This window comes from Astatotilapia calliptera, chromosome 8 (assembly GCF_964374335.1).
Source record: "Astatotilapia calliptera chromosome 8, fAstCal68.1, whole genome shotgun sequence".
Taxonomy (NCBI): domain Eukaryota; kingdom Metazoa; phylum Chordata; class Actinopteri; order Cichliformes; family Cichlidae; genus Astatotilapia; species Astatotilapia calliptera.
Genome location: NC_137429.1, coordinates 27,717,655 through 27,729,732, shown reverse-complemented (window position 1 = coordinate 27,729,732; position 12,078 = coordinate 27,717,655). Strand labels below are relative to the sequence as shown.

Sequence of the window (12,078 nt, the reverse complement as noted above, 5' to 3'; positions counted from 1 at the left end):
GGATGTGAGCCGACTATTCCAGAAACAGAAGCCCAGGAAAGCCCCCGGACCAGACGGCGTCTCACCCTCCTGCCTCAAAACCTGTGCTGAACAGCTGGCTCCCATCTTTACTCGCATCTTCAACAGATCCCTGGAGCTGTGTGAAGTTCCCTCCTGCTTCAAACGCTCCAACATCATCCCTGTTCCCAAGAAACCCACCATCACAGGACTGAATGACTACAGACCTGTCGCCTTGACGTCTGTGGTCATGAAATCCTTCGAACGACTGGTGTTAGCCCATCTGAAAGACATTACAGGCCACCAGCTGGACCCTCTGCAGTTTGCCTACCGGGCAAACAGGTCGGTGGATGATGCAGTGAACATGGGGCTGCATTACATCCTGCAACACCTCGACCGCCCGGGAACTTATGCCAGAGTCCTGTTTGTGGGCTTTAGTTCGGCTTTTAACACCATTGTGCCTGAACTTCTTTCCTCCAAACTCTCCCAGCTCAGCGTGTCACCAGCTACCTGTCAGTGGATCACCAGCTTCCTGACAGACAGAAAGCAGCAAGTGAGGCTGGGGGAGATCACCTCTGAAACTCGGTCCCTCAGTATTGGTGCCCCTCAAGGATGTGTCCTCTCACCACTACTGTTCTCCCTCTACACTAACGACTGCACCTCCAAGAACTCGGCTGTCAAACTCCTAAAGTTTGCAGATGACACCACTGTCATTGGCCTCATTCAAGATGGTGATGAGTCTGCATACCGGCAAGAAGTTGAGCGGCTGGTACTCTGGTGCAGTCAGCACAGTCTGGAGCTGAACACTCTTAAGACTGTAGAGATGACAGTGGACTTCAGGAGACATCCCTCAACTCTGCTCCCCCTCACCATATCGGACAGCCCTGTGAAGACCTTCAAGTTCCTGGGTACAACCATCTCCCAGGACCTGAAGTGGGAGACCAACATCAACTCCATCCTCAAAAAGACCCAGCAGAGGATGTACTTCCTGAGACAACTGGGGAAGTACAGTCTTCCACAGGAGCTGCTGATCCAGTTCTACACTGCGGTCATTGAGTCTGTCCTGTGCTCCTCTATCACAGTCTGGTATGGAGCAGCCACTAAACAGGACAGGAGCAGACTGCAGCGGACTGTACGGGCAGCAGAAAGGATCATCGGCGCCCCCCTGCCCTCCGTCCAGGATCTGTACCTCTCAAGAACCAGGAAACGGGCAGGGAAAATCATCACAGACCCCTCACACCCTGCACACAGACTTTTTGATCTGCTGCCCTCTGGCAGACGGTACAGAAGCCTGCAGACCAGGACCACCCGACACAGGAACAGTTTCTTTCCCCTCGCCATCTCCCTTCTTAACAGTTGACCTGTCACACTGCTCCCACTGCCAGACTGCAGCTGCACCTTATGTACATTTTGTAGTATTCATTCCACCTCATCCATTTCTGTATTTTATGTATATAAGTTTAGATTCGTTATTTATAGTTGGTTTACACAGCTTTGTGTATGTATGTGTAATGTGTATATATAGACACGTGTGTGTGTGTGTGTGTGTGTGTGTGTGTGTGTGTGTGTGTGTGTGTGTGTGTGTGTGTGTGTGTGATTTACATTGCTGTGCTTGAGAGCCACCATCTACCGGAACCAAATTCCCTGTATGTGTCTGCACATATACTTGGCCAATAAACACGATTCTGATTCTGATTCTGATTTAATAAAACATTTTGTCAGTTCGGTAGTTTACTATTTTATAAGGTATAAACGTGACACAAATTGAAATGTATTTCAGTTGCTCTCCAAATTCAGCTGAATGTGTTCATCTTTATAAGCTGCTACTGAGATTCATGATACCTTATTGCTTTATCTCTGGCAGTGCTTTAACATAACTGAAAATGTATGTGTTACGGTTCCCTAAGAGCACATCCAGTTACAGTGGGGCAAAAAAGTATTTAGTCAGCCACCGATTGTGCAAGTTCCCCCACCTAAAATGATGACAGAGGTCAGTAATTTGCACCAGAGGTACACTTCAACTGTGAGAGACAGAATGTGAAAAAAAAATCCATGAATCCACATGGTAGGATTTGTAAAGAATTTATTCGTAAATCAGGGTGGAAAATAAGTATTTGGTCACCTCACACATGGAAAATCTCTGGCTCTCACAGACCTGTAACGTCTTCTGTAAGAAGCTTTTCTGTCCCCCACTCGTTACCTGTATGAATGGCACCTGTTTGAACTCATCATCTGTATAAAAGACACCTGTCCACAGCCTCAAACAGTCAGACTCCAAACTCCGCCATGGCCAAGACCAAAGAGCTTTCGAAGGACACCAGGAAAAGTATTGTAGACCTGCACCAGACTGGGAAGAGTGAATCTACAATAGGCAAGCAGCTTGGTGTGAAAAAATCAACTGTGGGAGCAATCATCAGAAAATGGAAGACATACAAGACCACTGATAATCTCCCTCGATCTGGGGCTCCACGCAAGATCTCATCCCGTGGGGTCAAAATGATCATGAGAACGGTGAGCAAAGATCCCAGAACCACACGGGGGGACCTGGTGAATGACCTGCAGAGAGCTGGGACCAAAGTAACAAAGGTCACCATCAGTAACACACTACAACGGCAGGGAATCAAATCCCGCAGTGCCAGACGTGTTCCGCTGCTGAAGCCAGTGCATGTCCAGGCCCGTCTGAAGTTTGCCAGAGAGCACATGGATGATACAGCAGAGGATTGGGAGAATGTCATGTGGTCAGATGAAACCAAAGTAGAACTTTTTGGTATAAACTCAACTCGTCGTGTTTGGAGGAAGAAGAATACTGAGTTGCATCCCAAGAACACCATACCTACTGTGAAGCATGGGGGTGGAAACATCATGCTATGGGGCTGTTTTTCTGCCAAGGGGACAGGACGACTGATCCGTGTTAAGGACAGAATGAATGGGGCCATGTATCGTGAGATTTTGAGCCAAAACCTCCTTCCATCAGTGAGAACTTTGAAGATGAAACGAGGCTGGGTCTTCCAACATGACAATGATCCAAAACACACCGCCCGGGCAACAAAGGAGTGGCTCCGTAAGAAGCATTTGAAAGTCCTGGAGTGGCCTAGCCAGTCTCCAGACCTCAACCCCATAGAAAATCTGTGGCGGGAGTTGAAAGTCCGTGTTGCTCGGCGACAGCCCCAAAACATCACTGCTCTCGAGAAGATCTGCATGGAGGAATGGGCCAAAATACCAGCTACTGTGTGTGCAAACCTGGTAAAGACCTATAGTAAACGTTTGACCTCTGTTATTGCCAACAAAGGTTATGTTACAAAGTATTGAGTTGTATTTTTGTTATTGACCAAATACTTATTTTCCACCCTGGTTTACGAATAAATTCTTTACAAATCCTACCATGTGGATTCATGGATTTTTTTTTCACATTCTGTCTCTCACAGTTGAAGTGTACCTCTGGTGCAAATTACTGACCTCTGTCATCATTTTAGGTGGGGGAACTTGCACAATCGGTGGCTGACTAAATACTTTTTTGCCCCACTGTAGGTGTTATCTACCTTTATTGCTCCGCCTGTTCTCTTTCTGGCTTGGTCAGGAACACAAAAAGTGAAAAGAATTCTACCATAATTACTGTATTGTGAATGTAAATTTTAATAAAGAAATACTATAAAAACAAAGCAAAAAACATTGGATAGACAGAATAAAGTGGTGGCTTTGTCAGCGTCACCTTTTCACAGCAAAACAGTAGCAGTCAGCTTAATTAAGATGTGGATAACTGTTGCACTAATCAACATGCTTTTTGCCCTCCCTCCATCTCACCTCCTCCTGTTCTCTCATTTTATCTGTGTTTGTTCTAATGATCCTAGCTCAGGCCATTATGGCAGACAGTAAGTTAATGAACAGTAAATGGGAGAGGAAAATGGTATTAATCATCTCTGTGCCCACCTTGTGCTCTATTATCATTTGGCTCCTTTCATCTAGGACTTCCCCCACCTTGTCTACTCTCTCAGTGCCTAATGCTTAATGGTTCCTAGTGGTCACTGGATGATTCTTGGACTTTCATCCTACCGACTTAGGTCCTTGACAAAATGAGCGGTAGACTTTTTGTCATATCTCAAACATCCCTTTTCCACTCAATACCCTTTCTTATTGGTTTTAAAGTGTACCATGTCGACCAATCACAAACATATAAATGGCAACATGTGGAATTTGGTTGTTTAGGAAGAGTGGGAAGTTTTAGGAGTAACGGTGGCGAGAAGGAGCGAGCAAAAGAGCGCGAATTTTGAGATGTGAGAGATTTGTGACGTTTGGAGTCTATAGTTATTGTGTGTTGTCTTTTGTAGTTGGAGTGTAGTGTTGTCGTTTTTTTGTTTTGTGTGCCAGTTATAAAGCCACCAAAGGCAGTTTGCAATGTAAATGCCATCTCTAGGCGAAAAACAAGCCTGCAGGGTTTAAGTCTGTGGTGTTCTCCTCTGTCTTATAGTGGACAGAAATTATTTTTTGGAGTGGCACAAATAATTTGTGTGACTTCTTATTTGATGCAGAACACCTGATTGTTCTTTAAATAGTTTTAAATGGTTATATAAAAATACCCGAGGCCCTGGCTGCATTTTCAGGTAAATAGTTCCATATAACTTTGTTGTTTGCAAAAATTGTGCATAGAATAGAATTCAACTTTATTGTCATTTCACATGTCACAGGTACAGGGCAACGAAATGCAGTTTGCATCCATCCAGAAGTGCTTTAGCCATGATATAGATATATTACAATATATATTAGCAATAATATAGATATGTGAGTATATTACAGAAATGGGTCTATTGCGGTATGTAATATGTACACGGTATGAAGTATGTTATGAATATGCTATAACTATAAGTATGTACAGGCTGTAGTGAGTACAAGCTATGTACAGGCTATGAACAGGATACAAATATGAAAAAACTATACAGAATATGAAGTAAAGAACTATACAGAAATATGAGATATACAGCTATACAGAAATGGGAACTATGCAAGTTGTAAACAGTTGTAGAATTAAAAATTATCGTATTGTACAGAATGATTATTTACACAGAACTATACAGTAGTGCAGTTAAGAGGCTATATAAAGTGCTAGTGGTTGTGAGTGGTGGTTCAGTCCATGTTATTATTGTGTGTTTGAGGGTACAGTTGTCCATTGTGGGTGTGTGTATGTTCAGTCCATGTGTTAACGTGGGTCCGATGTCAGGAGGCAGAGTTCAGGAGTCTGACAGCTGTGGGGAAGAAGCTGTTCCGGTACCTGGTGGTCTTAGTCCGGAGGCTCCTGTAGCGCCTCCCAGGGGGCAGGAGGGTGAAGAGTCCATGTGATGGGTGACTGGGGTCTTTGATGATTTTCCCAGCCCTTTTCAGACACCGCTTCCTGTAGATGTCCTTTATGGCAGGAAGTGGTGCTCCGGCGATGTGCTGGGCAGTTTTCACGACCCTCTGCAACGCCTTCCGGTCCGAGGCAGAGCAGTTCCCGTACCAGACTGTTATACAGTTGGTCAGGATGCTCTCGATGGTGCAGCGATAGAAGTCCACCAGGATGTCTGAGGACAGGTGGTTCTTCCTCAGAGTCCTCAAGAAGAAGAAGCGGTGGTGAGCCTTCTTGACCAGCTTGGAGCAGTTGGTCGTCCAGATAAGATCCTTGGAGATGTGGACTCCCAGGAACTTGAAGCTGCTCACACGCTCCACAGCCGTCCCCTTAATGTGGATGGGTGGATGTGGGTCAGCATTCCTCCTGTAGTCCACGATGAGCTCCTTGGTCCTCTCGGTGTTAAGCAGCAGGTTGTTTGTGTCGCACCACTCAGCCAGACGATCCACCTCCTCCCTGTAGGCGGCCTCATCGTTGTCACTGATGATGCCAATCACCGTGGTGTCATCTACAAACTTATTGATGGTGTTAGAACCATCGGCAGGTCTGCAGTCTTGGGTGAAGAGGGAGTAGAGGAAAGGGCTCATCACACAGCCTTGTGGTACACCGGTGTTCATTGTGATTGTAGATGAGCAGTGGTTATCCAGCCGGACATGTTGGGGGCGGTTGGTCAGGAAGTCCAGTAACCATTTGCACATGGCCGGTACCACAGCGTGGGCCAAGGACAGGTTGAATATGTCTGTGAGCACTCCTGCAAGCTCCCCAGAACACGCTCTGAGAACACGCCCGGGGATGCCATCAGGGCCTGCAGCCTTGTAGACATTTTTGTGGACATAGGTTTTTAAAATGTACAATTTTGATTTGCATTTCAAGTTATGAAAATGATTCGTTAAACATGTTTGTGGTTTTTACAGTAAAAAAACATAACTTTTTTCTACTCTGATTTTATGTTTTTCTTGTCTGAATTTAGATCAATTGTGCCAATACAGTATGTATGCAGCTTTAGATATGGTGTCAACTATGCTAGATGAGACAAGTGCTGTAAAATTGAAGGCCATACCTCTCTCCAATGACACAGTTCCAAGGCACATGTGATATTTCAAGTGACATTGAAGAACAACTCATTGATGGGCTGAAGGACAAACATTTCGCCTTACAAGTGAACGAGGGCTACAAACAGCAATAAAGACTGTCTGTTAATTGCTTATGTTCACTTTGTCCCTGTGTGAGGTTTTTTTTTGTTTAGCAAGTATGTACCAACAGCTGATGAGCTCTTTAAGCTTCTTGACTGTTATCCTACAGAACATGACACTGAATAGTAGAACTGTAATTATTTGCATGGATGGAGCACAAACTATGGCAGGGAAGAAGAAGGGGTTGGAGGCACTTATCAAGAGTCTCACCAAATGGGCAATGGGTAGCAATAAAAACAGCTTATGGAATAATAGCACAGAAACTACCAGTGACATTTCTAAATTGCGGTGACATCAGTGACCATCTTCTAGTTTTTACAGTATATAATGGTGAGCTCAGCTTCAAAGTTATGCGAATTTTCACTCGAAGTTTACAACATATGGAGGACACAAGAACAAGCGCGTTCCTCATCACGGCAGAAAACTGAAGAAAATAATCCTGAACTGTACTATACGGCTGCCACACCCCATGCATCCCAAAATAGCAGTGGCATGTTCAGTGACCATTACACTATTGTAAATCGCACACACTAGCTAACCCTGGGCTAGAACAGGAATTAAAAGATTAATAATTTGCACCATATAAAGAATACAGACAAGTAAGAACAAGAAACAATAAATGCTTTTAAAAACAATTTAATGACAGTAACAACTGGGTTGAAATGTATCAGAAACAAGATGCCAGTGGTGCACATGATGAATTCCTTAGAATATTTACATTATTGTATAATACAAACTGTCCAGTGATGTAATATAGTTGAAAGCATAAATATATGAACTGTCCATAGATAACAAACGGTCTGCAAAATGTAATTCAATGTTCCTCACAGCTGCTGATTAAAATTGTTTAAAAAAATTGTAAAATAAGAAATCCTTGACTTGTAATTGATGTGATTGATATGATGGTGGTTCAAAGAGTCACTGAGGCCATTTTAATTCCATTTACATACTTCTGTAATTTATTATTTCAAATTAGTGTCTTTCCAGTCAGAATGAAAATATCAAAAGTTAGATGTCTATATAAATCTGACAACAAACACAGTTTCACAAACTACAGAAATGTTTCTTTATTACAACAATTCTCAGTACAGGTTCAGATCAAGCAGATCAACATCTTTGGCACTAATAGATTGAATAAAATATATCACAAAATTCCAGAGACAGAAAGCAATGTGTGGCTCATAGACTTAAGAAACAGGGAGCAGTTTGTGAAATTAAATAGTTGTTGCTCCTTATGTATGGGCATTGCTTGTGGTGTACAGCAGGGGTCACTTTTGGGCCCAAAATTCTTTAACTTACATATCAATGGCATTTGTAAAGTGTCCAAATTGTTAGAAATGGTACTGTTTGCTGATTACACTTTGAAACATTTTCTGCTCTGGTGATGACCTGCAACATTTATTAGATGAAATGACTAATGAAATACTTAAATTGAAGCTTTGGCTTTATAAAAAGAAATTATCATTAAATTTAAATAAAATAAAAATTATGTTGTTTGGAAATAATTAAATAAAAATGTAAAGATTTAGATAAATAGTGTTGATATTGAAAGGGTCAATGGAAATAGATTTCATGAAGTGATAATAGATGAAAGACTGGAGAGAAGACATAAGTAATATTCATTCCAAAGTATCAATAAGCATTGGAATGCTAAACAAAGCAAAGCAGGTATTAGACTGTACATCACTTCATATTCTCTGCTGTTCACTGGTTTCACATTAATTAAGGTATTGTGCAGAGGTCTGGGGCAATAACTATAAAAGCACATTGCTTTCACTTTTCATTCTTAAAAAAGCACTTTGCATCATCCACAATGCAGGTTATAAGGATCATAGAAACTCACTATTCTTGCAGCCTGTTATATTGAAATCTGAATTCCAAACAGGACAGATTCTGTTCAGAGCAAAAAATAATGAACTCCCAGGTAATATTCAGAGCAGGTTTGTTTTTTGTTTTTTTACTGAAGGAAGGTGTAATTTAAGGGCTTTTTGTAACCTGAAAAAGGGATTTGTTGCACATTTGCACATTTCTGTGCATGGAGTGAAACTGTAGTTTGAGTGTAAGGTTGAAGCAATGTCCAAACATAAACTCAGAAAGAGATATAAAGATATGATCTTCACGAGTTATAAAGAGAAAACGATAAAAGTCAGGGAATGTCTTTGTTTAGGAAGTTTTATTCAAGCTTATTAGAATAGAATAGAATAGCCTTGGTGCAAGTTTCAATAATAAATATAAATGTAAAATATAAAAAGTACAAAAAAACCCAATCGTAAGTACTCAAACAATAGTATGTACAATATATACAGGATAGCAGCATAATATAATGGCAGTGACGGTATGGAATAGGTTCAATTGTTTTTGTGCTTATTTGATAGCTCTGGGAAAGAAGCTATCCCTGAATCTGTTTGTCCTGGTTTTATGTGACCTGTACCGTCGGCCTGACGGTAATAGTTCAAACAGTTGGTTGCAGGGGTGAGAGTGGTCCTTGATGATATTGCCAGCTCTGCTGAGGTACCGAGAGTTTGCAGTGACCTCCAGGCTGGGCAGAGAGCAGCCAGTGATCTTCTGGGCTGTGTTGATGCCCCTCTGCAGTACTGCACCCTGTATACCATGTTGTTATGCCGTACGTTAGGATGCTCTCTATGGTGGCTCTGTAAAATGTCACCAGCAGCCTCTCCTCCAGGTTGTTCCTCCTGCGTCTCCACTCTGCTGGGCCTTTTTAACCACCGCCGTGGTATTTGCAGTCCAGGAGAGGTCATCAGAGATCTGCACGCCCAGAAACCTCATGGAGTGTACCCTCTCCACACAGCTCCCGTGGATGTAAAGTGGGACCGGGTCTGCTCTGCCCTTCCTGAAGTCCAAGATAAGTTCTTTAGCTTTCGTGGTGTTCAGTTGGAGGTTGTTAACTGAACACCACTCAGTCAGTCTGTTGACCTCATCTCTGTAGTCCGACTCATCCCCCCTTGAGATGAGTCCAACCACTGTGGTGTCATCCGCGAACTTTATGATGGTGTTTGAGAGATGGGTAGGGGAGCAGTCGGATGTGTAGAGCGTAAACAGGAGGGGACTCAAAACACATCCTTGTGGAGACCCGGTGCTGAGTGTGATGGTGCTGGACCGGTGGGGGCCGAGTCTGACAGACTGTGGTCTATTTGTCAGGAAGTCCTTGATCCAGAGGCAGATGGGGGTGGAGAGTCCCAGGTGAGACAGTTTCTGGACCAGGATCTCCGGGATGATATGATTGAATGCTGAGCTGAAGTCCAGAAAGAGCATTCTCACATAGCTTCCTCGGTGCTCCAGGTGACTCAGCGCAGTGTGGAGCGCTATGGTGATAGCGTCCTCGGTGGATCGATTTGCCCTGTAGGCAAATTGGTGGGGGTCCAGAGTGGGAGGCAGACCGGCCCTGATGCGCTGACAGACCAGTCTCTCAAAGCACTTCATCACTACAGGCGTAAGTGCAACAGGCCTGTAGTCATTTGGGCTGGCCACAGCTGTCTTCTTGGCGATGGGGATGATGGTGGAGGTTTTGAGGCAGGGCGGGACGGTGTTTGATGACAAGGAAAGGTTGAAGATTTTAGTGAAGACTCCGGTCAGTTCGTCAGCACATGCTCTGAGAACCTTTCCATGTATTCCATCAGGACCTGCCGCCTTCCTGGGATTCACTGACCTTAGAACACACCTCACTTGATGCTCCCTGAGTGTTAGTGTGCCAGTGCTGGGGGCGGGTGGAAGTGGTGTGGCAGCTGAGGGCCTGGTCGTCTCAAAGCGGGTTTAGATCCTCAGCCAGTGAGGCATCAGTCCTAGATGTTGCCTGGTTATTGCTTCTGTAGTTGGTAATGTGATTGATCCCCTGCCACATTTTTCTGGGGTCGTTGTCAGCAAAGTGATCTTCAATCTTCCTCCTATAGGCAGCCTTAGCTTTCCTGATGAAAGCTATTCCTATTTGGATTGTACAATTACCTTTTCAACACTGGAGGTATTGGTTTTGTTGTGTAGAGGAAAGTTAAAGACTCACATAAACATGCTATGATAATAATTTATACTTTTTGTGGTGTATATATTATATTAGAAATAGGTTCATTATTATTACTGCAGGTTATATAAGTAAGGAAGCTGAATAAATATTAACTCATAACTTATTTCAAAGGGGTGGCACTAAATAAGTGTGCACTTCTTCCCACTTCTTTTTGATATGTAACTAAGTCAGAAAAGGTGAAGTGAAATTGAAATGTATTTTATATAGCATTTCTTTCTTTTCTTTGCTGAATTAACTTGTATGTATATGTTGAGCTTATTTGTTTCACACTTGCAGATGAGCGTAAAACAGAATTAGAATACAAAGCCAAGGATCTCGCTTGTCTAGAAAGACAGCTCCCTCCATCCACCTCCCATCACCACAGTTGGTCAGAACTGAATTTAATGCTTTTTCGTCAGTGTGTGTCTGTATGCATGTGAACATATATGAATGAGAAACCCACACACCTTAATGTTTATGAAATGTGGCCTGCCAGTCCTTCATCCCCTGGCCCGGAAGGTGAAGGACAGGGTTGAGAAAAGAGAGTTCACACTACTAATGATAGAAAAGGAGACATATCAGTCTGAGATCTATAGTTTAATTTCTATGCCATAATACCATTGCAGTTTGTCTCATTATTCTGTGTTTTTTTTAACATGTACATCTCGTTTACACTGCTTTCCCTGAACAAACAAACACACACACACATACACACACACACACACACACACACACACACACACACATTATTGTGATATTTTTTTCTGGTGCAACCATCACTGTGATTTACAGATAGTGGTCTGAAAAAGAAAATATAGTGACAGGCAGTTCTCTGGGTGAAAAAACCTTGGTGATGTCAGCATTCAGAGAAGAATGGCCATCCTGCTTCAAGTTGACAGGAAGGCAATATTAACTCAAATAACCATTTTTTAAGAACCAAGGTATGTAGAATAAAATCTCTGCATGCACAACATGTTGAACTTTGAGGCAGATGGGATAGCGCAGAAAACCAGGAAACAGGAAAAGGCTACAATTTACACAGACTCACCAAACTTGGAAAATAGAAGAAAAAAAAAAGTTGCTTGGTCTGATGAGTCTCAATTTCTGCTGTGACATTTGGCATAAACAGAAAAGCATGGATCCATCCGGCCTGGCTCAGGCTTTTTGTTGACACACTTTGATCCCCTTACTAACAGCTTTTTAAAATGCTAAAACTTACCAGATTATTGTTACTGACCATGTTCATCTCTCTATGACCACAGTGACCATGTTTTTATTAGTTTTTAAACATTTAAAGAAATAAACATATCAACACAAAACAAATCTCAGTGAGGCTTAAAAAACTGTTGTGCAAGACACTGGATGAAACTGTCTTGATGCTCTAGACATATAAAAACCAAAAACTGTCCCATTGTTCTGTTAGAGCCTCTGTTTTGCTGCTTGGTCTTCCCAGCATTTTCTCAGTCATTCTCTCCCTACACATTTTCAGGGTTGGA

At 42.7% G+C, this 12,078-nt stretch overlaps 1 protein-coding gene across 2 annotated transcripts in view; it reads left to right on the top strand.

Moving 5' to 3' along the window:
* ca10a (carbonic anhydrase 10 (inactive)a) overlaps positions 1 to 12,078 on the top strand; it is a 324,693-nt gene that overhangs the window by 159,053 nt on the left and 153,562 nt on the right. The gene's annotated exons all lie outside the window — the stretch shown is intronic.